Source organism: Camellia sinensis, chromosome 10, assembly GCF_055761805.1.
Source record: "Camellia sinensis isolate YWXY chromosome 10, ASM5576180v1, whole genome shotgun sequence".
Classification (NCBI taxonomy): Eukaryota; Viridiplantae; Streptophyta; class Magnoliopsida; order Ericales; family Theaceae; genus Camellia; species Camellia sinensis.
Window position 1 is genome coordinate 88,893,950 of NC_138970.1, and position 25,200 is coordinate 88,919,149.

Consider the following 25,200-nt stretch of genomic DNA (forward strand, 5'->3'; position numbering starts at 1 on the left):
TTTCAATCTTGCATAGAATATGCTTTTGTCTCTTGCATAGAACATGCTTTCAATTTTGCATAGAATATGCTCTTGTCTCTTGCATAGAATATGCTTTATTCGCATCATACACTACATTGCTTGTAACATGTATCATGTCATCGCACGTATTGCATTTATTTGCATCTTATGTTATCTTGTATCATTTATTCTTTTATGCTGAGCAACGTTTAGGATCGTTGTCCCCCAGGGCTTTCTCAGGTTGCGTGGAACACACCCCTGAGTAGTTGTTTTCAGACCTCTTCTCACAATTTCAGCGTGGTTAGAGTGTTCCTTTCCTCACACGATTTCAGCTTGCTTTGAATTTATCTCAGGAGGCGTGGAACGCGCCCCTGATTGACCTTTCTTTGGACCTCTTCTCACGATTTCAGCATGGTTATAGTGTTTCTTTCCTCACACGATTTCAACGTATTTGGAATTTATCTCAGGATGCGTGGAACGCGCCCCTGAGTAGTTGTTTTCGGGCCTCTTCTCACGATTTCAGTATGGTTAGAGTGCTCCTTTCCTCACACGATTTTAGTGTGCTTGAAATTTATCTCAGGGTGTACAGGAACGCGACTCTAAGAGGTTTTCTCAAGACCTCTTCTCATGGTTTTAGCGTGGTTAAAGTGTTCCTTTCCTCACACGATTTCAGCGTGTTTGGAATTTATCTCAGGTTGCGTGGAATGCGCCCCTGAGTGGTTATTTTTGGACCTCTTCTCACGATTTCAGCGTGGTTAGAGTATTCATTTCCTCACACGATTTCAACGTGTTTGGAATTTATTTCAGGTTGCGTAGAACGCGCCCCTGAGTGGTTGTTTTTGGACCTATTCTCACGATTTCAGCGTGGTTAGAGTGTTCCTTTCCACACACGATTTCAGCGGGGTTGGAATTTATCTCAGGACGCGCGGAACGTGCCCCTGAGTGGTTGTTTTCGGACCTCTTCTCACAATTTCAGCATGGTTAGAGTGTTTGTAGACACCCCATTTTTGACTGTCCTCAAGGCTTGGACGTCATCGTTTGAACACTCGGTGATCATCCATGTTTGTGTTCGTCTTGAGTTCCCAGAGGTCTCGGCCACGCGCCTTGTCTCAAGATCTCTCGACTCGACTGTTTTGTGTTTGGTTTTGCACTAAACACTTGTGTTTTACCTTTGAGGGGTAGGGAGTGGCTTGATGACCATCCCCACACATCACCGGCCATGGCTTGGGTCCACCAGCTGTGTTTTGTTGCCATCGGCCAAATGTTTGGTCGATCGGCACTCTGTTTGGTCGGCCGGCCACTGATTTTGGTCAATCGGCCACTTTTTCTGGCCGAGACCTTTTCTTGAGGGGGATTTGAACCTTTTGGACCCTTGGTTTTAGCTTCTTGAGGAAACTTGAACCTTTCGAACCCTTGGTTTTAGCTTCTTAAGGAAGCTTGAACTTTTGAACCCTTGGTTTTATCTTCTTTAGGAAGCTTGAACCTTTCGAACCCTTGGTTTTAGCTTCTTGGGGAAGCTTAAACCTTTTGAACCTTTGTTCTAGCTTCTCCAAGAAGCTTGAACCCTTTTCTCCAAGCTTCTCCAAGAAGCTTGAACCCTTCTAAGCTTCCAAGAGAAGCTTGCACCTTTTACACCTTTTCCTCAAGCTTCTCCAAGAAGCTTGAACCCTTCTAAGCTTCCAAGAGAAGCTTGCACCTTTTGCACCTTTGTTTTAGCTTCTCCAAGAAGCTTGAACCCTTGTCTAGCTTCTCCAAGAAGCTTAACCCTTTTGTTCTAAGCTTCTTGAAGAAGCTTGGCCCCTTTACCTTAGCTTCCCTTAGAAGCTTGCCCCCTTTGACCCTTTTGCCTTAGCTTCTCCAAGAAGCTTAGGCCTTTTGCCTTGCTCTATAAATAGAGGGCCTCTCCTCCCATTTCAAGGGTTAAAAATTTTGATATATAAGATATATATATCACTCTCTCTCTATATCTCTCTCTCTCTCTCTCTACATTTGGGTGTGTTAGAGGGTTCAAAAGGGTCTTGTTCTTGGCCTATTGCACACCACTTCATAGCCACACACTTCCATCATCACTTGGAGGTTCTTGGAGCTTGTTTTCAGAGGTTGAGGGTTGCATTTTTGGGTCTAAAGGCTGCTGGTTCTTGCTGGTCTTCAAGGGTAACACTTCTTACCCTCTTTATTCCCCGTTTTTGTACACACTTTTAGCCTTACTTGAAAGCATATTTGGGCTTTTTCATAAACTAAGGCCTCGTTTGGGGAGTGACTATTTTAGCTAAAAAGTCAAAAAATTACTAAAAGTTGTCACATCACCTCTTTACTTTTCTGCACATCTTTTCGTAAAAAGTCAAAAAATTACTAAAATAGCATGTTCCCAAACGAGGCCTAAAAAAAGTCTTATTTTAAGCTCATTTTGAAGTTTGTTTAAGATCACTTTTGTGTTTGGGGTCGTTTACCCCCTCTTAGGCCTTGTTTGGCCCCATTTTGTGCTATTTTTGGTGAGCTTTGGGACCACCTTGTTTGGGCCTCCTCACCACCGAAATCTTGATGGATTTCAGTGGTGAGGATGGTGTCTTAAGGTCCTAATAAGGAGAGGGCCATCCCCTCTCCTTGTTGTCTTCAAAATGTGCCATTTTAGCCTCATGTGTGAGCACCATTCTTGAGTTCATGTTGGCCATGTATTAAGTGTTATTTGTGCTTATTTTTTCATGATATAGCACTATTTTTACTTGGTTTAGACACACCATGCTTGCTTTGCATACTTGTCTTGTAGTGCCATGAAATTGCCTTAACATGTATCTAGCATTTAGACCACTATGCTTACTTGTTTTGGCTTAGCTTTGTGAAGCTTTTATGCATTTTTTAGTGTGTTTGAGGATAGTTTTTGGTTGTTTGGGTCATCCATGATTTGCTTTGTATAGCTACCATGCGATCTCCCTTGTCGGCCTTGAGTGTTAGACCCTCTAGCATGCTCTATTTGCATTATTTCAGTGATTTGGAACCACTTGCCATGTCATTTCAATCCTTATGGCATGCTTGTATGCTTGCATTTGATGCTCCTTTAATGCTTTAAGAGGTTGGTGTCTTATGCTCCATGTTTGGTCCCTTTTGCATGCCTTGAGAATTAGGTCATTTAGATGCCATCTAAGTGGTTTTTGGGGCTTGCTTTTGCATGACTTAGGACTATTTTGGCTCACTTTGGTCATTTGCTTCATGTGTCACATGACCATAGTTTAAGTCCTTGGGTTTGGTTGCATGCCTTGCTTGCATTGGTAGGTGGATTTGGTATCATCTTAACATGATTTTCAGAGCTTGATGTGCATGCCATTTGTCCATGATTATCCTCTTTTAAGTGTGCTTAAAAGATGCTCTTTAATGCTTAAGTGTTGGGCCATGTTTGCATGCATTGTTTGTGTGTGTATTTGCCTCCATTCCATAGCATTTTGGCTTCCTATTTAGACATGGCCGAGGCTCGTCCATATTGGTCTAAGTCCACCTTTCGCATGTTGTTCAAATGTGATCACATTGCTACATGCCTGCATGCTTCAGTTGCATAATGTTTTGCATGCTCATTACTTGCATTGTTGACACATGCTTAGCTATATTGCATTTTGTTGCATGCTTCCCCCATGTTCATGTTTGCATGCTTGCCCTCATGTTCATATTGCATGCTTAGTTCACATGCCTAGGTTGCATTGCATTGAGCATGCATGCCTTGTCTCTTGATCAAGTGATAAAGGTTGGGCCTTATGTGTTTGTTTGCATTTCATTTGAAATCAAAATGCATAACTTGGCCTCTTTGGCCATCACGCATTGAAATGCACGATTGGTGGTCCGAGGGTCAAGCACCATCCTCCTTTGAGTCATAAACATGATAAGGAGTGTGGTTGGTGCAAACATTGCTTGAAATGCATTGCCATGCCATGTTTTGCCCTCTACTGCTGTCAAAACAGGTTTTTGCAGGAAGCTTTGGCCGGCCGACCATCCTTAGTGCCGACCGACAAAATATGGATGGCCTAGAGATCAATCAATGGTCGATGACCATTACCAATGGCCGGTGATGATTCCCCTTGGCCGGTGGTACTCTATAGTGTCCATGGAGCATACCTTGGGAGTTGTGAAATTTTCAAAGGAGCAGAGCAGGGTAAACAGAGGCAACTTGTGCATGGCGACAGATTTCTGAGCAAACCCGAGCACGTATGCATTGGACCCTCTTTCGAGGCCTTTTACTGCTTTCTTAGCTTAGTTAATTTGCTTAGCAAGTCAAGTGGTCTGTAATATTTAATTAGCCTGTAGGTTAATTAATTTGTATTATTTTTTTGGTCCCTTCGAGCAAGGGCGAATTTGTAATACGTGTGGGTGCGTGTGTGCATGTCTTCCAACCCCCACTTTTTTCTCCCTTTTACTTACCTGCTTGTGATGGTTAGTATTAGGACATATTTCAATTAGCATCCTTATGCTATGCATGCGTGCATCCAGTCATTTGTATTGCATGCACCGGGCTCGGCGCATCATACTAATTGCATAGTACCTCAAATCTAACTTGAATACATGCTATCTGTGCATTTCACATGGCATCCATAGATTAGCCGAGCCTATTCTAGTGACATTCTGTATGTGATGCCTTAGCCATTTTAACATGAACTAGGATCATGCATGATTACTAACTAGTTTCTTGTTTTGGCTCGGAGTACACTGTGAGTGTTTATGCTTTAGCATCTTGCATGTATGTGAATATTAACATGGCAGTATGCTTGCCATGTGGCTATGTGCTTATGTGATATAACTGCCTAAATGCCTGTGGGTGAAGGTTGGGTTACTTAAATTGGAACAACGCATTGAATATGAGTTTTAAGCCCACTTGAGAGTGGCAAAATTATATTTTCTAAGCCCACTTGAGGGTGGCAAAATTCATGTCTTAGCCTACTTGCGGGTAGCACCATCAAACCATTTTCAAATAAACAAACATGACATGTTTCGTTCCAATTTAGGCGACTTAGTCTATACTTGTTTGATGTGCGCATCACGTAGTAAATCTAGGCTAATAACTGGAATAAGAACGCATAATGTTTTCAAAACTTGATATCATGGTTAGTAGAGGCTGATCTTTGATCGGGCGAGCGGGGGTGCTCATAGCTGACCTTCCCCAATCGTACCCAAGTTCCTGAGCTAAGGCAACTTTGGTGATGATGGACATGTGGCCTTAGGCAAATGAGTCAGGGTTTCCTAAATTCCCCCATAAAAATATTTAGGTGGTGATTTTGTATCTGGCAAAGCAGTTCATGTTTGGCACTTCTTTTCTAAAAATCTATTTTTCTCAACACGATTTGCCGGATTTGGACTCTTTGGTTCAGATTAAGAACCGTGACAATTTGAGTCCGAACTGTAGTGAGCCCAAAATGAACATAACGGGGGATTCCTCCCCCCGGGGCATTCGGGGATGTCTACAGTGTTTATTTCCTCACACGATTTCAGCATGTTTAGAATTTATCTCAGGACGCGTGGAACGCGCCCCTGAGTAGTTGTTTTCGGACCTCTTATCACAATTTCAGCGTGGTTAAGGTGTCCCTTTCCTCACACGATTTTAGCGTGTTTGGAATTTATCTCAGGACACGTGGAACGCGCCCCTAAGTGGTCTTCTTAAGACCTTTTCTCACGATTTTAGCGTGGTTCGAGTGTTTCTTTCCTCACACGATTTCAGCGTGTTTGGAATTTATCTCAGGATGCATGGAACGCGCACCTAACTGCTTTTTTGTTCTTCCTCCTCTCACGATTCCCACGTGGTTGGAGTATGTCACCCTTTTCATCTACTACATTGTCTATTGCATACATCTATTGCATCATACTGTTTTATCATCATGCATCATTTCCTTGTTAAGCTTAGTTCGGCATGTGCTCTCTCGTTGAAGCATAGCTCTGCATGTGTACGCGCCTATTCCACTAAGAGAATTGTGGTCTGAGGATTTCGGCACCTTTTCTATGTTAGACGTGGTCTGTTTTGTGTCCATACCTTTTCTAGGCAAGATGTGGTTTGTCTTGCGTCCCTTATTCACTGCATCCATTGCATTCACTACATTGTACATTGTTTTGTTGCATTCAGCATTTAGGATCACGATCTTTCCTACTTATATCGTAGCACCTAATTACTTGTATTCTTTCTACGAAACACATAGTTCTGCATGTGTACACACCTATTCCACTAAGAGAATTGTGGTTTGAGGGCTCCAGTACCTTTTCTGTGTTAAACGTAGTTTGATGTTGCATCTCCATCCCTTTATGATATTTGTGTGGTTTTGCACTGCTTGTGGTTTGATGAAATGTGTCATTTTCCTTGGTCACCATTACCCTTGATCGTGCATGATAGGGTGGTGGTTTTGTTGAGTCTTGTTTTGCACTCATTAAGCTTGTACAAGCTTGGCTCCTTGGCCATCATGCATGGAAAATGCTTGGTTGATGGTTTCAGGGCCAAGAGTTGCACTCCTTTGAGCTTATGTGATGATAAGGAGAGTAACAGTGCACACAAACCTTGAGAATACACTGCTTTGCCTGTGTTTGCTCCTTGTTGCAGCAAAAAAGGGAAGTTCAGGGAAGAAGTAGCCGACCGGCCACAATCAGTAGCCAACCGGCCACCATTGGTAGCCGACCGGCCATCGATGAAAAGGTTGCTCAGTGTGCTCCTAAGTTGGATCAGAGGTGTTCTAGGAGTTGGCACAATTTTCAGTGGTCAAAAGATGTGCAAACAGAGGTGTTCAGTGGCCAGGCGGTTGATTTTCGGGAGGAAATCAACCAAGCATGCGTCCGTCCCTCGCCCTAGAGGCCATTTAATTGCTTTGTTTAGTTAATTAGTAATAGCTAATTTATTTGCTTTGTAATATGTTAGTTAAAGTGTTTAGCTAATTAATCCAATTTGTAATATTTTATCAGCTTAGATAGTTAATTAAATATTGTGTTGTAATGGTTAGCTTAATTAGCGTAGCTAGTTAGCATTTTCATTCGGACCCTCCTTCGCGAGGGCCTAATATTATAATAAGTGTGCGTGCGTGTGTGCATGTCTTCCAAACCCACATCTTTCTCCCTTTTATTTATCCACTTTCGATGGCTAGATTAGGGATCATATTTCAATTAGCAGACCTTATGCTTGCATGTTTGCATCCATTCATTTGTCTTGCATGCATCGAGGCTCGGTGCATCATTCAAACTGCATTGTCAATTTCAATATCTTCTTTGAATACGTGTTTCAAAGCATACTATCAAAGTGTTGCAAATCATATGCCATATTAGTAGCCAAGCCTATTAGTTTGCATTAGTCATTTGACATAGTTAGGATCATGCATTTTTCTAACTAGTTTCTATTTTGGCTTGGAGTACTCGGTGAGTTTTATGCTTCAACACCCTTGCATGAGTGTGATTTCCATATTGCCTTGTTTCGCATGCTTCCCATGAGGCTATGTGCTTAAATGCTAAATTGCTTGAATGCTTGTGGATGAAGGCTTGTTGTTTGAATTGGAACGATTCAACAAATGTACGTTTTAAGCCCACTTTGCGAAATGGAAAATTCAAACCATTTTCGAAAGCAAACATGAGTTAAATTCGTTCCAAGTCTTACGACTTAGTCTATATTTGTTTGTGTGCATCACATAGTAAAGTTAGCTAATAACCGAAATAAGAACACATGAGGTTTATAAAACATCATATCATGATTAGTAGAGGCCGATCTTTGATCGAGCGAGCGGGGGTGCTCATTTCAGGACCTTCCCCTCTCGTACCCAAGTTCCCGAGCCGAGGTAATTTTGGTGACGACAGACACGTGGCCTTTGGCACGAGTCAGGGTTTCCTAAATTTTTCAAAAACAAAATATTTAGGTGAAGACTCTATAATCTGGCAAAGCAGTCCAATTTTGGCATTATTTGATTCAAAATTGATTTTCCAAAATGATTTGCCAAATTGGACTCCAAAATGATGTTATGTGCTTATCTGATAACAAGCTTATGTGATTATATGGGTATGGGATTTAGTTTCTAGGATGTTGATCGGGTCCATGGGTTTCTGGGAGTCCTATTGGAAAGGCACTTGATTACTGCCGTTTCTAATTGGAACTCTAGCAACGCCACGGGACGGTCATTATCCGGAAATGAAATTCGTATGTGTTTATGTAATTATGTGTTTAAGTGGAGTGAATTACAGTTGTCCATTGTATTAGGACACGAGTGAAATAGTTTCGACACATTTGTGAATGTGCTAATGTCTTCGTTACCTTTATTAGGATGTCAGGACGAGGTCGTGGTGGTAGGCGTGGTAGGCCTAGGAGGCAGGTGATGCCTATACCGGATGAAATTTCGGCGCAAGAGAAGGGAGTGGATCAGGCCAACGTGTCCGAACCGATTGGTCAGCAGGCCATGGGTGCCTTAGCCCGCGAAATGGCAAGAGCATTGAGGGAGTCTATGGACATTCTCCGAGCTGAGAATCAAGTCCAGGCCCAAGTAGCTAAGGCAGAGCCGTCTTTTCTGAAGAGGGAGTTCTTCCAGTCGAATCCAGATGAGTTTTTGGGTGACCCTAAGGAGCCACTGAAGGCTGATGAGTGGCTTGAGCAGATGATGAAGACGTTTGAGATGCTTTAGCATCGAAGACGTAGGTTTGCAGGTGACCTTGGCGTCCTTCTAGCTGAAAGGAGACACGGGTTAGTGGTGGAAGTATGTGCGAGGGCGCATTGAAGGGACTTGGAAGGCCTTTGTTGAAGCTTTCCAGGACAAATACCTTCCGGCTACAGAGAGGGAAAAGTTGAGAGGTCAATTTTCTCAGCTTAAGCAATTGAATACACCAGTGGCGGAATTTGAGGCCACTTTTACTAGCTTGTCTAGGTTTGCACCGGAGTTGGTGGAAACCGAGGAGCGTAGATGTTTGGAGTTTAAGAAGAAATTAAGGACCGAGCTCATGTTTCAAGTTGCCGGGTCCATGATTAGAGATTATGGGCACCTTGTGGAGGCTGCTGCCCATCTTGAGACCATTATGCATGCAGAGGAGGAGAGGATGAGGGGCTCCAGGAGGAGTCAGGATGGCCAAGGGGACGGTAAGAGGCAGAGGGGTTCTAACCCTCAGCAGTCCTAGGGAGTGCATTCGGGATTTACCTTTCCAGTACTGAGTTCGAGTTCTGGGAGAGGTGGTCAGGGAGACATCACTTGTTACAAATGTGGTCAGTTGGGCCACAAGTCTCCATCTTGCCCATAGAGGGGAAGAGGGCAGCGAGCAGCTTCATTTTCGACTCATTCTCAAGGCCAAAGTCAGGGTAGAGGCCAGCCGCTCACTTGTTATCAGTGTGGGCAGGTAGGGCACCTGAAGAGGTTTTGCCCACAGCTGGGTGGCACATCTGGTGCATCTGGTTCGAGATAGACACAGAGTTATCAGCCAGTGCAGTCAATTCAGGCCTTGAGGGCCAATCAGGGAGCCTCTTTGGCTCAGTATGTGCAACAGTCTTATGCTCCAAGAGGTGAGCAGGTGGATCAGAGGCCTACGGAGCGCATGTATGCTGTTACAGCACCGGATCTTGTACCTACTATATCAGTAGTGAGAGATGCCTTTTTGTTTTGCAACTCGGTTGCTAATGTGTTACTTGATACGGGTGCATCCCACTCTTTTATATCTTCTGTATTTGCATCTGTTTTGGGGTTAGAGTTGGCACAATTCGCATCTCCTATTTGTGTGGTATCACCTATTGGGGGTGAGACGGTTCTGAAACAGGGGTGTCAGGGCTGTGATATAGAGGTCGTCGATCGTCGGCTTCCATTTTCTTTTGTATTGATGGATATGTCTGGGTTTGATGTGATTTTGGGTATGAACTGGTTATCGTCATACCAGGCTGTTACAGATTGCTACCGTCAGAGGGTTACTGTATGTACCTTGAACGGGGGCTATTTTCATTTCTTGGGAGATCGGGTTGGTAGCGTTTTACCACCGGTGTATGATCCGCGAGGGCGGAGTGAGCTTAGTTGTCTTCTCGCTAGCTGTATGAGTAGTGAGTGTGATGAGACCCGGACTAAGTTGCCCAGAGTGGTTTGTGAGTACTCAGACATCTTTCCCGAGGATCTTGTTAGTTTACCACCCCATTGAGAGATCCAGTTCTCTATTGACTTAGTGCCTGGCACGGCACCGATTTTCATGGCACCGTATTGTTTTGCCCCAACCGAGTTGAGTGAGTTGAAGGTTCAGCTCCAAGAGTTGCTAGATAAGGGCTTTATTCGCCCTAGTACTTCGCCTTGGGGAGCACTGGCCCTCTTTGCTAAAAAGAAAGATGGGGCTTTGAGACTTTGCATTGATTATCGAAAACTAAACCGGGCTATGGTTAAGAATAAATACCCTATGCCTCGTATAGATGATATGTTTGACCAGTTGAAAAGATCCCATTGTTTCTCTAAGATAGACTTGAGATCGGGTTGCCATCTGTTGAGAGTCAGGGAGGAGGATATCCCGAAGACGGCATTCTGTACGCGGTATGGCCATTATGAGTTTTCGGTGATGCCATTTGGGCTTACCAATGCACCTACTGTGTTTATGGACTTGATAAATCAGATTTTTCGAGAGTTCTTAGATCGCTTCGTAGTCGTCTTTGTGGACGACATCTTGATTTATTCACCTTCTGAGGAGGAGCACGAGGAACACTTATGAGTGGTGCTTCAGTTGCTTAGAGCCCATAAGTCGTATGCTAAATTTGAAAAGTGTGAGTTCTGGCTAAGAGAGGTTAAATTCTTAGGCCACATGGTATCTGGGGTAAGGGTGACTGTAGATTCATCTAAGATAGAGGCAGTGCAAGACTGGGCACAGCCTAAGAATGTCTCCGAGATCCGTAGTTTCTGGGATTGGCCGGGTACTATCGTCGGTTTGTGAAGGATTTCTCCAGGTTAGCTTCGCCTTTGACTAGATTGACGCGGAAAGGGGTCAAATTTGTGTGGAGTGAGACTTATGAAAAGTCGTTCCAAGAGCTTAAAGTTAGACTTACCACCGCTCCAGTCTTGATTATTCCGGAGAGGGGTCTGGGTTATACAGTGTATTGTGATGCCTCACGAGAGGGTTTGGGTTGTGTATTGATGTAAGAGGGGAAAGTAGTAGCCTATGGCTCGCGGCAGTTGAAAACACACAAGAGGAACTACCCTACTCATGACCTAGAGTTAGCAGCTGTGATATTTGCCTTGAAGATTTGGAGGCACTATCTTTATGGAGAGAGATTTGAGGTGTTCTCGGACCATAAGAGTTTGAAGTATCTGTTTACACAGAAGGACTTGAATTTGAGGCAGAGAATGTGGATAGAGTTCATAGAGGATTATGACTTTGAGTTACATTATCATCTGGGAAAGGCCAATGTTGTGGTCGATGCCCTAAGTAGGAAATCCATTAGTGATGTAGCTTGTATTGCTATCCAGGAATGGGAGATGTTGGGTGCTCTTGGCGAGTTTGACTTACTTCTGGGTGAGTCTATTGAGTCTGCAGCCTTATTTTCTGTAGTTGCACAACCTACGCTTGTGAACGGAGTGTTAGAGGCGCAGAGGGGTGACATTGAGGTAGAATTCCTCCGAGAGAAGATCTCTAGTGGGAAGGTAGAGAAGGCTTTGATTGTGTATCCTGACCTGAGTGTGAGGTACCGAGACCGCTTATTTGTGCCGGAGTTTTGCCGAGAAGAAGTACTCCGAGAGTTTCACCATTCACGTCTTGCGGTGCATCCGGGAGGCATGGAGATGTATCATGATATGAGTCACAAGTTTTGGTGGAGACGCATGAAGAAAGATGTAGCGGTATTTGTGTATAAGTGCCTTACTTGTCAGCAAGTGAAGGCCGAACATCAGAAGCCAACGGATTTGTTACAACCCTTGCCTAGAGCCGAGTGGAAATAGCAACACGTCACGATGGATTTTGTTGTGGGTCTTCCGAGAACTCAACGGGGTAGTGATGCCATATGGGTGGTAGTTGACCGGTTGACTAAGTCGACGCACTTTATTCCTATGCGTGTGAGAGATTCGGTAGATCATCTCGCCGACTTGTATATTCAAGACATAGTGAGGTTGAACGGGGTCCCAGTGTCGATTGTCTCATATAAAGATCCACATTTCACTGCTAGGTTGTGCCAGAGTTTGCAGAGTGCCTTGGGTACTAGATTGACTTTTAGCACAGCTTACAACCCTCAGACTGACGGGTAGTCCGAGCGCACTATTCAGATCCTTGAGGATATGCTTCGAGGCTGTGTCTTTGACTTTAAGGGGTCGTGGGAAAGACACTTACCCTTAGTGGAATTTGCCTACAACAACAGTTTCCAATCGAGTATTGGCATGGCACCGTTTGAGGCCTTGTATGGCCGACCGTGTAGATCTCCAGTGTGTTGGGCCGAGGTGGGGGATGCACCAACTATAGGCATTGGAGACCACCTACCGACCACCCTTGGTGGTGAAAACCAGAAAAGGTGGTCGGCCTACCAGAAAACCTGGTCGGCCGGCCAGTTTCCTCTCTTGGTTTCTGCATTTTTTGCAACAAAGGTAAGAGAGAGAGAAGGCAAAGTATTTTCAACATATGTGTGCCCGACCACTCTCTCCATCATTGCATAAGCTGTAGGGAGTGTAGTCCTCGATCCTCATGCCATCAATCACGCATCTCGGTACATGATGGCCGAGGAGTCGAATTGCACGACTCAATGTGAAATGAATGCACATGTAAACACCTCAAGCCAACAACTCTATCATGGATAGTCAAGAGTGTCGGTGACCAAGAATCGAGGCACGTTTCGTCACTTTGAGTACGAAACGTCCCTCGTTTCCCGTGTTTGGACTAAATCCTACTCCAAACACAATGCGACAAACAATGTATGGACAAATGCAACTCTAGCATGTGATCTAAATGCAATGCAACTAAGTGATGCGAAGATGCATGGAATGACATGCAAGCATGCAAATGGCATACACAATGCTATGAACTAATCAATGGCATACTCAATGCACATGGATTATATGGCATGCATACACAATGCACTAACATACGCAATGTTATGAACGAGGCATACGCAATGCAATGATCAAACATGCGACAACATAGACTATAGGGCATACACGATGCAAGATGGACTTAAACCAAGATGGATGAGCCTCGGCCACACCCAAATCAGTGGCCAAAATGGACTAAAATGATGGCTTGCAGGATTCATGCAAACAAACACAAATGCAAGGGACCAAACCTAAGGAACAAAATGCAACTCTACCAAAACATGACATGGATGAAATATGGCATACAATGACACATGTTCCAGCTCTGAAATGACATACAAGATGGTCTCGAATCATGCAAACAACTCACCCGATGCATGTTGGATGGCACAATTACCGAAACTAGTGAAGTGCGTTACACTAGAGGTATGCAAAGCGATGCCCAAATGACCAAACCAACCCCAAAAAGTCCCTATGCAGACCCAAAACAGTGGCAAAATAGACTAAAATGATGGCTTGCAAGGCACAAAAATGAAGCTCATGCAATAGCCCAAAAATGAGGCATACAGGCATAACTCTCGAACGCATTTAAAGAGTGGAAAATATGGGAATACGGCACAAGTATAAGCTCTGAAATAACATGTTCAATGATGCCAAAACATGAAAACAACTCAAGTTAAGCATGCAAGAGGCTTCAAAACTCGAAGCTAGGTAAGGGTATTACACTACAAGCATGCATGGCAAGCATCATTCGACCATGGGACCTCAAAATAGAGCTAAGGAAGCCCAAATCATGAATAAAATCAGTTCAGAACATGGCCAAAATATGCTAGAATCAAGGGCCAAAACAAAATGCAATGTGAGCTAGTGAACATGGATTACACTACAAGCATATGAAGCATTCAAGAGGCCACTACACCAGCAAAAGTCAGAGACATGGCATGCCAAATAAAGCCCAAAATCCCACTAAAACATGATCAATGCATGCAAGAATGTCATGCTCCTTTGATAGGCTATAAGAGAGGTTATTCTACACATGCAAGAGACACACCCAAGGTGACAAAACCAACTCTGGACAGAGCCTAGGCAAACCCTAAAAGTCACTGAAAAGGGCCTGAAACAAGGCTTGGAGGTGTGCAAATGAAGGCTCCTTTGATAGGCCAAAGTGTAAGCAAACAAGATCAAAAGGAGAGAGGGTCACCCCTCTCTGATTTAGGACTTCAAAACCGCATGCCAACCACTAAAAATCTGCTAGATTTCAGTGGCTAAAAGGCCAAGCAAGGACTAGCTCAAAGACCTTATGGCATGGCATAAAACAAGGCCAAATGAGGCATGCAATAGGGTAGAAGACCCTCAACACCAAAATGGCCTTAAACAAACATCAAAAGGACCTCGAAACAAGACTTTTTTTTAGTTGACAACAAAGCTCAAATATGCATGCAAATAAGGCTAAGAGATGGATCAAAATAAAGCTTAAAAGAAGGAAAAAGTGTGTTACGCTTGAAGCTCAGCAAGACAGCAACTTCTAGACCCAAAACCCAACTCCTTAACCTCTGAAAATGGCCTCCAAGAAGCTCCAAGCAATGGTGGAAGGGTTAGGCTATGAGGTGGTGTGCAAAGGTGCAAGAGCAGTACACTTTTTGAGCCAAAATAGAGAGATATAGAGGGAGATGTACTGTATGCCTTTAACAAACTTCTCAACCCTCACAAAGGAGGGGGAGGCGCTCCTTTATAGCCAAAAGGGACCAAAGCTTCTCAAAGAAGCTAAAAACCAAGGTTGAAGATCCCCCATACACGTGTATGGAGGATCCAGTCTGTGCCTTCCAGCTGGCACAGTTGGCAACAATTCACTGAGACAAAACTGGGGGATGCAGGCCGACCAGTTCAGGTGGTCGGCCGACCACTTCCCTGGTCGGCTGGCCAGTTCAAAAGGTTCAACCCAATGAAAGGTGGTCGGCAGCCCCATTTGATGGTCTCCACATTGAATGCAAGCTAGTAGTATGGTGGGAGACCAGTAAATGTGGCTTAAAGACCAAAGAGACCAGCTGCCTGACAAGAAAACCAGCTGGCGGGAGAAAAGTGGTCTCCAAGCAGAAAAGGCGGTCTCCTACCCTTGTACCACCTCCCAAACAATGAAAACAAGGTCCATGCCAAAAATAAACCAAGACGGATGCAAAGCGACGGTTCGGGGGTCAAAACGCGCAGTCGGGTGCCCCGAAAACAAGCTGTTAAGCATCGAAAGTGGCGTGCGACCACAAAGGTGGTCTCCCGGGCCGCAGTGTCCCTCTAGATAAAGGAAACAAGGTGTGTGCCCAAAACCATGCCAAACAGAGAATGTTAAGCGGTCCCGAACCGAGGCGCGCGGCCGACGGCTCCGAAAATTGAAAACTGGTCTCCAAACAGGAACAGTGGCCTGCCACCACGAAAAGTAGCCTACGGCCACTAAGAGATGGTCTACAAGACCTCTCCCTCCCTTCGGGAAGAGAAAAGAAGACCTGGTCCACAAACCGAGTCAAAGCATAAAAAGTTCCGAGGCCCGGAGGCAGGGCTCTCAACCGAGAACTCTGAAACCTCAGGACAAGCACAACATGCACTATCACCGAGCGCTCAATCGATGACATCTGAGTCTTAAGGTCGGTCAAAAATAGGGTGTCTGCAGTTGCCCCTCTTTGACAGAACTCGAAAGTCATAACAATGACAGGAGTGAATGTCAAAGCCCAGAGATGACCCATTTTTGACAAGGCCGAAGACTTAAACAAACAGGTGAGATAATCAAAGAAATGTGCCCGCAGGCAGGGGCAAAATGCAAAAGACATGCACAAAGCCGGACATAACTTCTGATCATGCAAAGAGGGCTGTAATGAAATATCTAGATACAAATGTTATGCAAAGAAATATTACAGCAAACTCGTACACAAGCAAATAAGTAAACACACCATGTGTGGGAATTACAGACCAAACCACATTTCATGCAGAAATGATGTAAGAAGATTATGCAATCTTAGCGAGCATGTGTGATAGATACACAAAAGTGAACGAAGGGTGATAGATACACAAAATGAGTGAGCATGTGCGATAGATACACAAAAGTAAAGAGAGTGTGATGGATACACTATACGAATAAAGTGTGATTGATACATTAAGTGAAGCAAAGTGTGTTAGATACACAAAGCGAACATGTGTGATGGATACACAAAGTGAACGCGTGATAAGTACACAAAGCGAGCGTAGTGTGATAGATACACAAAGTGAAGCAAGTGTGATGGATACACTATATGAAGCAAAGTGTGATGGATACACAAGGTGAGCGTGTGTGATGGATACACATGGTGAGCGTGTGTGATGGATACACAAAGGGTGAACACAAAGTGTGATGGATGCACTGAGTGAACAGAGTATGATAGATACACTAAAAATGAACACAAAGTGTGATAGATGCACTGAGTGAACAAAGTATGATAGATACACTAAAGGTGAACACAAAGTGTGATAGATGCACTAAGTGAACAAAGTATGATAGATACACTAAAGGTGAACACAAAGTGTGATAGATGCACTAAGTGCACTAAGTGAACAAGTGTGATGGATACACAAAAGGTGAACACAAAGTGTAATAGATGCACTATGTGAACAGAGTATGATAGATACACTAAAGGTGAACACAAAGTGTGATAGATGCACTATGTGAACAAAGTATGATAGATACACTAAAGGTGAACACAAAGCGTGATAGATGCACTAAGTGAACAAGTGTGATAGATACACTAAAGGTGAACACAAAGTGTGATAGATGCACTAAGTGAACAAGTGTGATGGATACACAAAAGGTGAACACAAAGTGTGATAGATGCACTATGTGAATAGAGTATGATAGATACACTAAAGGTGAACACAAAGTGTGATAGATACACTATGTGAACAGAGTATGATAGATACACTAAAGGTGAACACAAAGCATGATAGATGCACTAAGTGAACAAGTGTGATGGATACACAAAAGGTGAACACAAAGCGTGATAGATGCACTAAGTGAACAAGTGTGATGGATACACAAAAAGTGAACACAAAGTGTGATAGATGCACTAAGTGAACAAGTGTGATGGATACACAAAAAGTGAACACAAAGTGTGATAGATGCACTAAGTAAACAAAGTGTGATTGATACACTAAATAAATAAAGTGTGATTGATACACTAAGTGAATGAAGTGTGATTGATGCACTAAATAAATGAAGTGTGATTGATACACTAAGCGAACGAAGTGTGATTGATACACTAAATAAATGAAGTGCGATTGATACACTAAGTGAATGATCTTAAACGAAACTTCTTTGAATGAACGGTACATACAATATCGTGCATGAATGAGAAAGAAACTTTGATAGGTACAATGCAATACAATGCATGATGTTTAAGGAATGCAATAAGCAAACCTAGAGGCGCTTTAGAAAGCACCTCATGGGGTGAGTGGCGATGAACCGCTCTACTCTGACGGGGATCTCCCCTCCTGCTCTTCGAACACTTACCTTTAACTTACAGTACAAAGGCTCTGAAATACTGACAAGGGTTCTTCACATAGAACACTTTGGATGCTGCCTTTCTTCCTGATCATATTCACAACTTTCCCTATTCTTCAATGGGGTGACAGACTAGGTTGGTTCAGTATCCAGAATTGAGGTGCATACACGCCATCTCAACCTATGGGGCTTCCATACAGATTTCAAGCTGACGACACGCCTCTGGGTATTTAAACCAGACTTTAGTCTCAGAAATCCTGAACCTTTGTGTTCTAGGCAACAGCCACTCGAACTCTAGTTTCCACCGTCGCAGTTGGTCTCCTAGGAACTCATTACAAACACGGCCAAGATGTCCCTGGCAGGGAATGATACTCGGGGAGAGCACTTCTGATCACCATCTGGCTTGAAGCAAACTTGATCTTGAGCTTGAGGTAAAGGCACACTCATACTTTGGAGCATTGGCAAGACCTGCAGAGGTGCACACAGATTGCAATCTCGGAACTTACTGAAGTTGAAACAAACTCAGATGCTCCAAATTTTCCCTCTTTTCTTTTACTTTGCAATCCGGAACCCATATAGCTTCAGATAGGTCCTGGTTTTACTGTTTTCACACGACCTGGGTTGAACCCAGCGGTTTTATGAAAGATCGAATCCTGTTTTGCACAAATGTGGAGAACGGCACAACAATCCGAGCACGAAACGATTTTATTTTTGAATTTGAAATTGAGAAACGAGTTCCTAACCGGGTATTGAGCCGACGACTAACCACAGCTAAAACGACTCAACAAAGGAAAAACAAAGGTAAAACAACCTAAAAAAAAAACATCTATTAACACTCGAAACGACTCAAAACAAGAATCGAGGCAAACAAAACAACAACACAACATAAGACTCAAATGTGCACAGGGAGCCTATTTATCCGGGTATTGTTTCCCACCCTTTCTTATTTGTGATTCTCACATCACTCGGCCCTCAAGCTCTGTTTTTTTTTTTTTTTTGAAAAAGCCCTTTTCCTCACTTTTCTCTCAGCACACATCTCTTTATTCTTCAATCTCTCATTTTTTTATCCCTCCCCTGGGTGGTTGATGGATAAACAAGAAATTGCAAGCTCTTTCCCCTAGCATTCCGCTAGATTCTTCTTCTTCCGCTCACAACCAGTGAGTTCCTTCCACAGAGGGGTTGCGTTAAGACTAAGTGTGTAGCAAATCTGCAGTTGACATTGGTTGATGATGCTCTGCTGGGGAGTTTGGACGTGATCAGATCTGTCCAGATGAGGGAGTGGAATATCTTAATCCATTCCAATTCGTGCATCGCACTTGACTTGATACCTCGTTGCTCGGAGGATGAGAGAGCTTTCAGCCCTTTGTTGTTAGCTTCAGTTTCTGGCAGGTAGAGTGCCCTTTCTGGCAAGTGCGTTGATAAAGGGGAAAAGACAGAAAACCTGACTCAACTGTACCCTTAGTTCATCATTTTGACCATTTTTGTTTTGGCTTTCTACTTAAAACAATTTTAATCAAAATGAGAGTTAGATTAACATGCTTGTTCGATTCTCTGATTTGAAATCATGCAAGTCAGGTTATGAGCACTGAAAATTTTCCTTTTTTGGGTCCAAGAAATGGTCCAGTTTTGGAAAAATTGAATAGTTTTTGAGAGAAAATTAGTCAACCTCAGTAAAAATTCTCAAAAACTTTTTTTGCAAATGGCCACTGCTCAACGAGCACGAAATCTACTCTCGAGATGCACAACCTCAGATCCAAAACAATGAAAAATTGCCCTTTGTTGAAATGGCACTACACGGCAACGGAAAGTTGCCCCTTGTCTGAATGGCACCGCAGCGTACTGTACGGCAACGGAAAGTTGCCCCTTGTTTGAATAGCGCCGCAACACGTGGCCACTAGTTCTTACAACCAAATTCTCGGATACAGAGAAGACAAAGATGACCAGAACCATCACATGGACACAGTCGAATTTGAAGTGTTTTACGGCTGGACTTCAGAATGAAGTTTCCTACATATCCCAAGCATGGGAATCAAGCCTTACGTAGTTCGGGGTTAAGGTACACTCGTGTATTAACCCTCACCTTTTGCACTCTAACTTTTGCCAAGGCCGCCCTTCTGGGTTTTCAACCTTGCGAGCTATGTTTTTCTTTTCTTTTCAATTCTTTTCATTTCTTTTCATGTTTTTTCATCTTTTCTTTTTCATTCTTTGTATTTTTTCTTTTCTCTTTTCTTTTTTTCTTGCTCTAACTTTTGCCTGGGTCGCCCTTCCGGGTTTTCGGCCCAGCGAGCCTCTCAAGGGTAAAAGTGTAGCTTTGTCCATGCCAAATGGTTTTGAGATCCTGAAGTCATCTGAATCTAGGAGAATGGCTGATGTTCACTGATGATGTAGGAGTCCATCCAATGAAGGGCTGAATTTGCCCCTAGTGTTGTGGATAGGAACTCAGTTATCCTTTAGCACAAACTTTCTTATTTCCTCCCTTCTGGGATTTGGCATTCTTGCCAGTCTTCATTGATTTGCAGAATGATCCATCTTTGACTCTTCGAGCATGTCTGATATTTTTTGCCCCTAGTTCGAGGGGTGCTTTTGATCTAGCTTTGCAAGCTTCTTTTGACGACGTTTAACCTTCTTGATCTGACTTTCTTGCCCTTAGTTCGAGGGTTGCTTTGAATCTGGCCACACAGGCCTCACATTGTGGTTGACTGTTGAACATTCTGAACCCAAGTTCAAGGTTTTGAGAACAAAGGGGTTGAATCTCTAGGCTGAAAGCAATCCTAGGCTTCATAATCTCAAGAGTGATTCCACATAGGTCTTCGCAGGACTGCACAAAACATTTTTTTGAAGTCTTTTAAGAAAGCGACAAATCTCTTGCGCTAAAGACAATGCAGAACCAATCTGGATCAAGCCAGGATCCTTCTCAGTACTCACACTAACAAGCATGATTTCATTCATTAAGGGCTTAGCATGCCTCTCTTTCTCTCAATTGATCAAATTTTTGCAAATCCCGAGGAATATCTTCCTCTTCGTTTTCATCACAATGTTCAAAAAGTTTTGAAAAACTTAGGTCAATGCAATGATTTTCAAAGCACAGAAAAGCAGGTGAAAAGCACTGTCGTTTCATTCAAACTTCTGGCATAACTGGCGCAAGACAGAAGCAAACACAAGAGTGTGAGAATTACTGCTGCTTCATTCAGATCTGTTGGCACAACTGGCTCAAAGTAGCAATAAGTACAAAACATGACAGCCACAGCTGTTTCATTCAGAATTCCCGGTTGCAACTGGCTCCACGGTAGAAATAGACTCAAAAAGAAAGCAAAAAGACAAACACAAAACAAAATAGTGACATCTGAGGTAACATCCCTAGAATCACTCGACTCTAACAAAACAGGACTGACGCGATACAACCAGACAGACCTAACTGACTCAGTATGAAAAGACTGACTATATACAAAACAACAAAAAAACTGACCCAATACCCAAGTCAGAAAACACAAAAGCTAGCATTCGTAAATGCTCAAAATAGTGCGTGCCATACACCACATCTAGAGTAAACTGAGCGCCGCCCACAAGTGATTCATCCCCCGATCACATCACATTATCCCCCACATGTTCACTGATCAAGTGCTGGTAGACTTTGCAGGACCTGGTGCAGCGATGACCCTGTTGTCAAACAAATCTTGTACATCATGGCGCAGGCGAAAGCAGCTATCGGTCTCATGACCGGTTTGTTGATGGTAGGTACAGTACTTAGTCTGGTCATGCTTTGGAGGGATAGGATCGGGTAGAGGCTGTTGTTCCAACAATTTCAGATGTCCTCTACTAAGCAAAACCTCTAGAGCTTTTGACAATGACATATAAAGTGGGGTAAAAACCCTCTTGACTCGGGGTGGATATTTGGTCGTCCGTGAGCTACTTCCAGATGCACCTGTGAATAAGGTGGCTATTTTTGATGTGGTAGCGGTGACCATGCCCACTTCGGAAGATCTTGCAGCTGCATCACCACTGGTGGTCGCATTCGAACTGCGGGAAAACGCCCTCCTAGGCTGCTCTCTATCATTGTCAATCAGACCCTGTTTCAAGGCGTCCTCGATCTGTACCCCCATCTCATGTAAATCTGAAAAAGTGGGGAAGGGGAGAACGATCTACATGAGCTTGGGCTAGAGATTGCGCACAATCATCCGAATCTGATTTTGTCAGTGGGCCTAGTGGTCATCATTGAGGCCTTGGCCCTCCACCGAGTTACGAAGTCAGAAAAACTCTCCTTAGGCTCCTGCCTAGTCGTCTCAAGATCATGGGTTGTGACCTCGATCTGTGTATTATAAGAGTACTGAGCGACAAAAGCCTCGACCATCTCATCCCAATTCCTCTTAACATCATCTTCCAGTTTTGCGTACCAGATGGCCGCCACACCCGACAAGGTCCGGCCGAATAAAGAAAGCTTCTGTAGTCTGGTGAGGCCCATCAGCCTTAATATGTCTGAAAACAACCGTAAGTGCACCATGGGATCGCCGGACCCGTCAAAGCGGTCAATATGTGGCATCTTAAATCTGTCCGGCAGCGTCACGGCTGCGTCACGGCTGCGTCGGTATACCCATCCTCGATGTCCGGGATGGACTTCACACCTTAAGATTTCTTGAACAGCTTTTCAAGCTTGCTCACTTTTAATGCCATGGGATCCACCTCGAACTCGAAGGGAGAATCCGGTAGATTGATAGGCGTGGGTGCCTTGGATAGTTGAGGTGGAATCGGGGGCGGAGGTGGCCCCGTTGAGATGTCTGTATCCTCCTGGACATTCTGGACATTCACCGTCTCCCTAAGTATTGGGACTCTCGATGGGGGAGGAGCTTGGTGTGAGGCAGATGCTCCGGCTTGCTACTGTAGCCTGGTAATTAACTCTACCTGTTGGGCCATGATCACGGCCTGCTATTTGGCAAATTCTACTTGACGAGCATTGTCTTCTTGCATGGTTTTCATACTCTCCTAGAGTTGGCGCATCATTTCTTCCATCCCCGCCATACTATGCTGGTTTATCTGAACAACCGGTATATCTATCCCTGCAGTAGAAACTGAGACCTCAGCCTGACTATTCACTGGTAGGGTAGATAAGGGCCACTGATTTGGTAACTGCTGAACTAGTGATCTGTGCCTGACTGGCCCTTTTACCCTGCCTCTGGCAAAGGAACACTGATTGCCCTTGAACTGAATCTCTGACCTGACAAAGTCTATTAGCACAACTCTGATGAACCTGGGGGATATTAGAACCTTCTGAAGCTACAGTTCCAGGACTACCTAGCAAAAGAGAAAATAGAGAGCATCTCAGCTTGATTTCGCTAGAATAGACATGAGCACAGCTGAATGGTTGTACTCTTTACTGAATTTTACCCCAAATTCTGCCTGTAAACCAATACCCTTAGGTAAAACTGATTCTTCACATACTGATGCCCGCAGGCCTGATACCTAGACTTGCAAACTGATACATGCATTCCCTGTAGATACACACTCTAAAAGCACATAGCAAGCAAGTGAGAGCCTAAACACCCCTATGGAGGGGTAGGGTTTCCCTATCCTATTTTGTCAGGAGCTAAGGTTTCACTACGCACGCAGCGGTTTCAAATAACCTAAAATCGGGTAAGTAACCTGTCCTAGTTTGGAATGGTCACTATGGATCCGAATATGCACTAGGTCAAATGGTCAAAAAGGGTGCCTCGGTGACAACCGGGGTTTGTGTTCCCATCAGGGTAGAGCCCGTAACCGGTCAGCCTTATGGCACACTTCTCAAAACGAGCCTCCGGCAAACCGTTCAGGAATAGCAGACAGCAAACACTGTGACTTAGACGCACCAATGTAAATGCAATGCAAAGAGACACATAAGTGTAATCAAAACAAGATATCATGAGTTCGAGTCAAGTTCTCTAACTCCCTAGCAGAGTCTCCAGAAACTGTAGACACGCCCGAACGTCCCAGGGAAGATCCCCGTTTTGTTCATTTGGGCTCACTACAGTTCAGACTCAAATGTCACGGTTCTGAATCTAATCTCGCAAAGTGTAATGCAAGACCGATAAATCACCAAAGAGTCCAAATCCGGCAAATCGTTTTGAAAAACTAATTTTTAGAAAGAAGTGCCAAACATGGACTGCTTTACAGAGTCGCCACCTAAATATTTTATTTTGGGGAAATTTAGGAAACCCTGACTCGTGCCTAAAGCCACGTGTCCGTCATCACCAAAGTTGCCTCGGCTCAGGAACTTGGGTACGATTGGGGAAGGTCAGCTATGAGCACCCCTGCTCGCCCGATCAAAGATCGGCCACTACTAAGCATGATATTTTGTTTTGAAAACATATGCACTCTTATTCCGGTGTATTAGCCTAGAAATACTATGTGATGCGCGCAGCAAACAGTATAGACTGGGTCGCCTGGATTGGAACAAAACATTTCATGTTTGTTTATTTGAAAATGGTTTGATGGTGCTACTCGCAAGTAGGCTGAGACGTGGATTTGCCACCCTCAAGTGGGCTTAGAAAATGGGGTGATTTGCCACCCTCAAGTGGGCTTAGAAAACGGGGTGATTTGCCACTCTCAAGTGGGCTTAAAACTCGCAATCGATGAATTGTTCCAATTCAAGCAATCCAACCTTCACCTACAGGCATTCAGGCAGGTATATCACATAATCAGTTAGCCTCATGGCAAGCATGCTATCATGGCAATCACTCACACGCATGCAAGGATGCTAAAGCATAAACACTCACCAAGTACTCTGAGCTAAAACAGAAACTAGTTAGTAATCAATGCATGATCCTAGTTCGTGTTAAGATGGCTAATGCAACGCATGCAAGATGTAACTAGAAGTAGGCTTGGCTATTCTAAGATGGCATATGAGATGCTACAGACAACATGTATTCAACTTAGAATTGAAATACAATGCAGTTAGTATGATGCGCCGAGCCCAGCGCATGCAAGACAGATGAATGGATGCAAACATGCAAGCATAAGGATGCTAATTGAAACATGCCCTAAAACTAACCATCATAAGCTGGTAAATAAAAGGGAGAAAGACGTGGGGTTGGAAGACATGCATCACACACACGCACACTTATTACAACAGTTAGCCCTCTCGACGGGGGGTCCAAATAAACAATATAGAACCAACTAGCTAATCTAAGCTAATTAAACTAGTTATTACACAACCAAAATGAATAACGTATTACAGCTAAATATTACACAACATTAATTAATTAACAAATTAAACTAAGGAAGCAAATAAATTAGCATGCAAGCTACATGAAATGGACTGCCTCAGCTCTGTTTCGAATGATAAAGGATGCATGCATGCTCGAGTCGCCTTGTCAGGAAATCCATCGCAATGTCTCAGCTCGCCTTTGTTTGCAATTAAACTCAGAAACTTGCACAAAGCTCCAAGGAGATGAAACTCCACCCTGGGAATCAAGGGGAAGCTACCGACTAGCTATAGGCATTGGAGACCACCTACCGACCACCCTTGGTGGTGAAAACCAGAAAAGGTGGTCGGCCTGCCAGAAAACCTGGTCGGCCGACCAGTTTCTTCTCCTAGTTTCTGCATTTTCTGCAACAAAGGCAAGAGAGAGAGAAGGAAAAGTATTTTCAACATATATGTGCCCGACCACTCTCCCCGTCATTGCACAAGCTCTAGGGAGTGTAGTCCTCGATCCTCATGCCATCAATCACGCCTCTCGATACATGATCGCCGAGGAGTCAAATTGC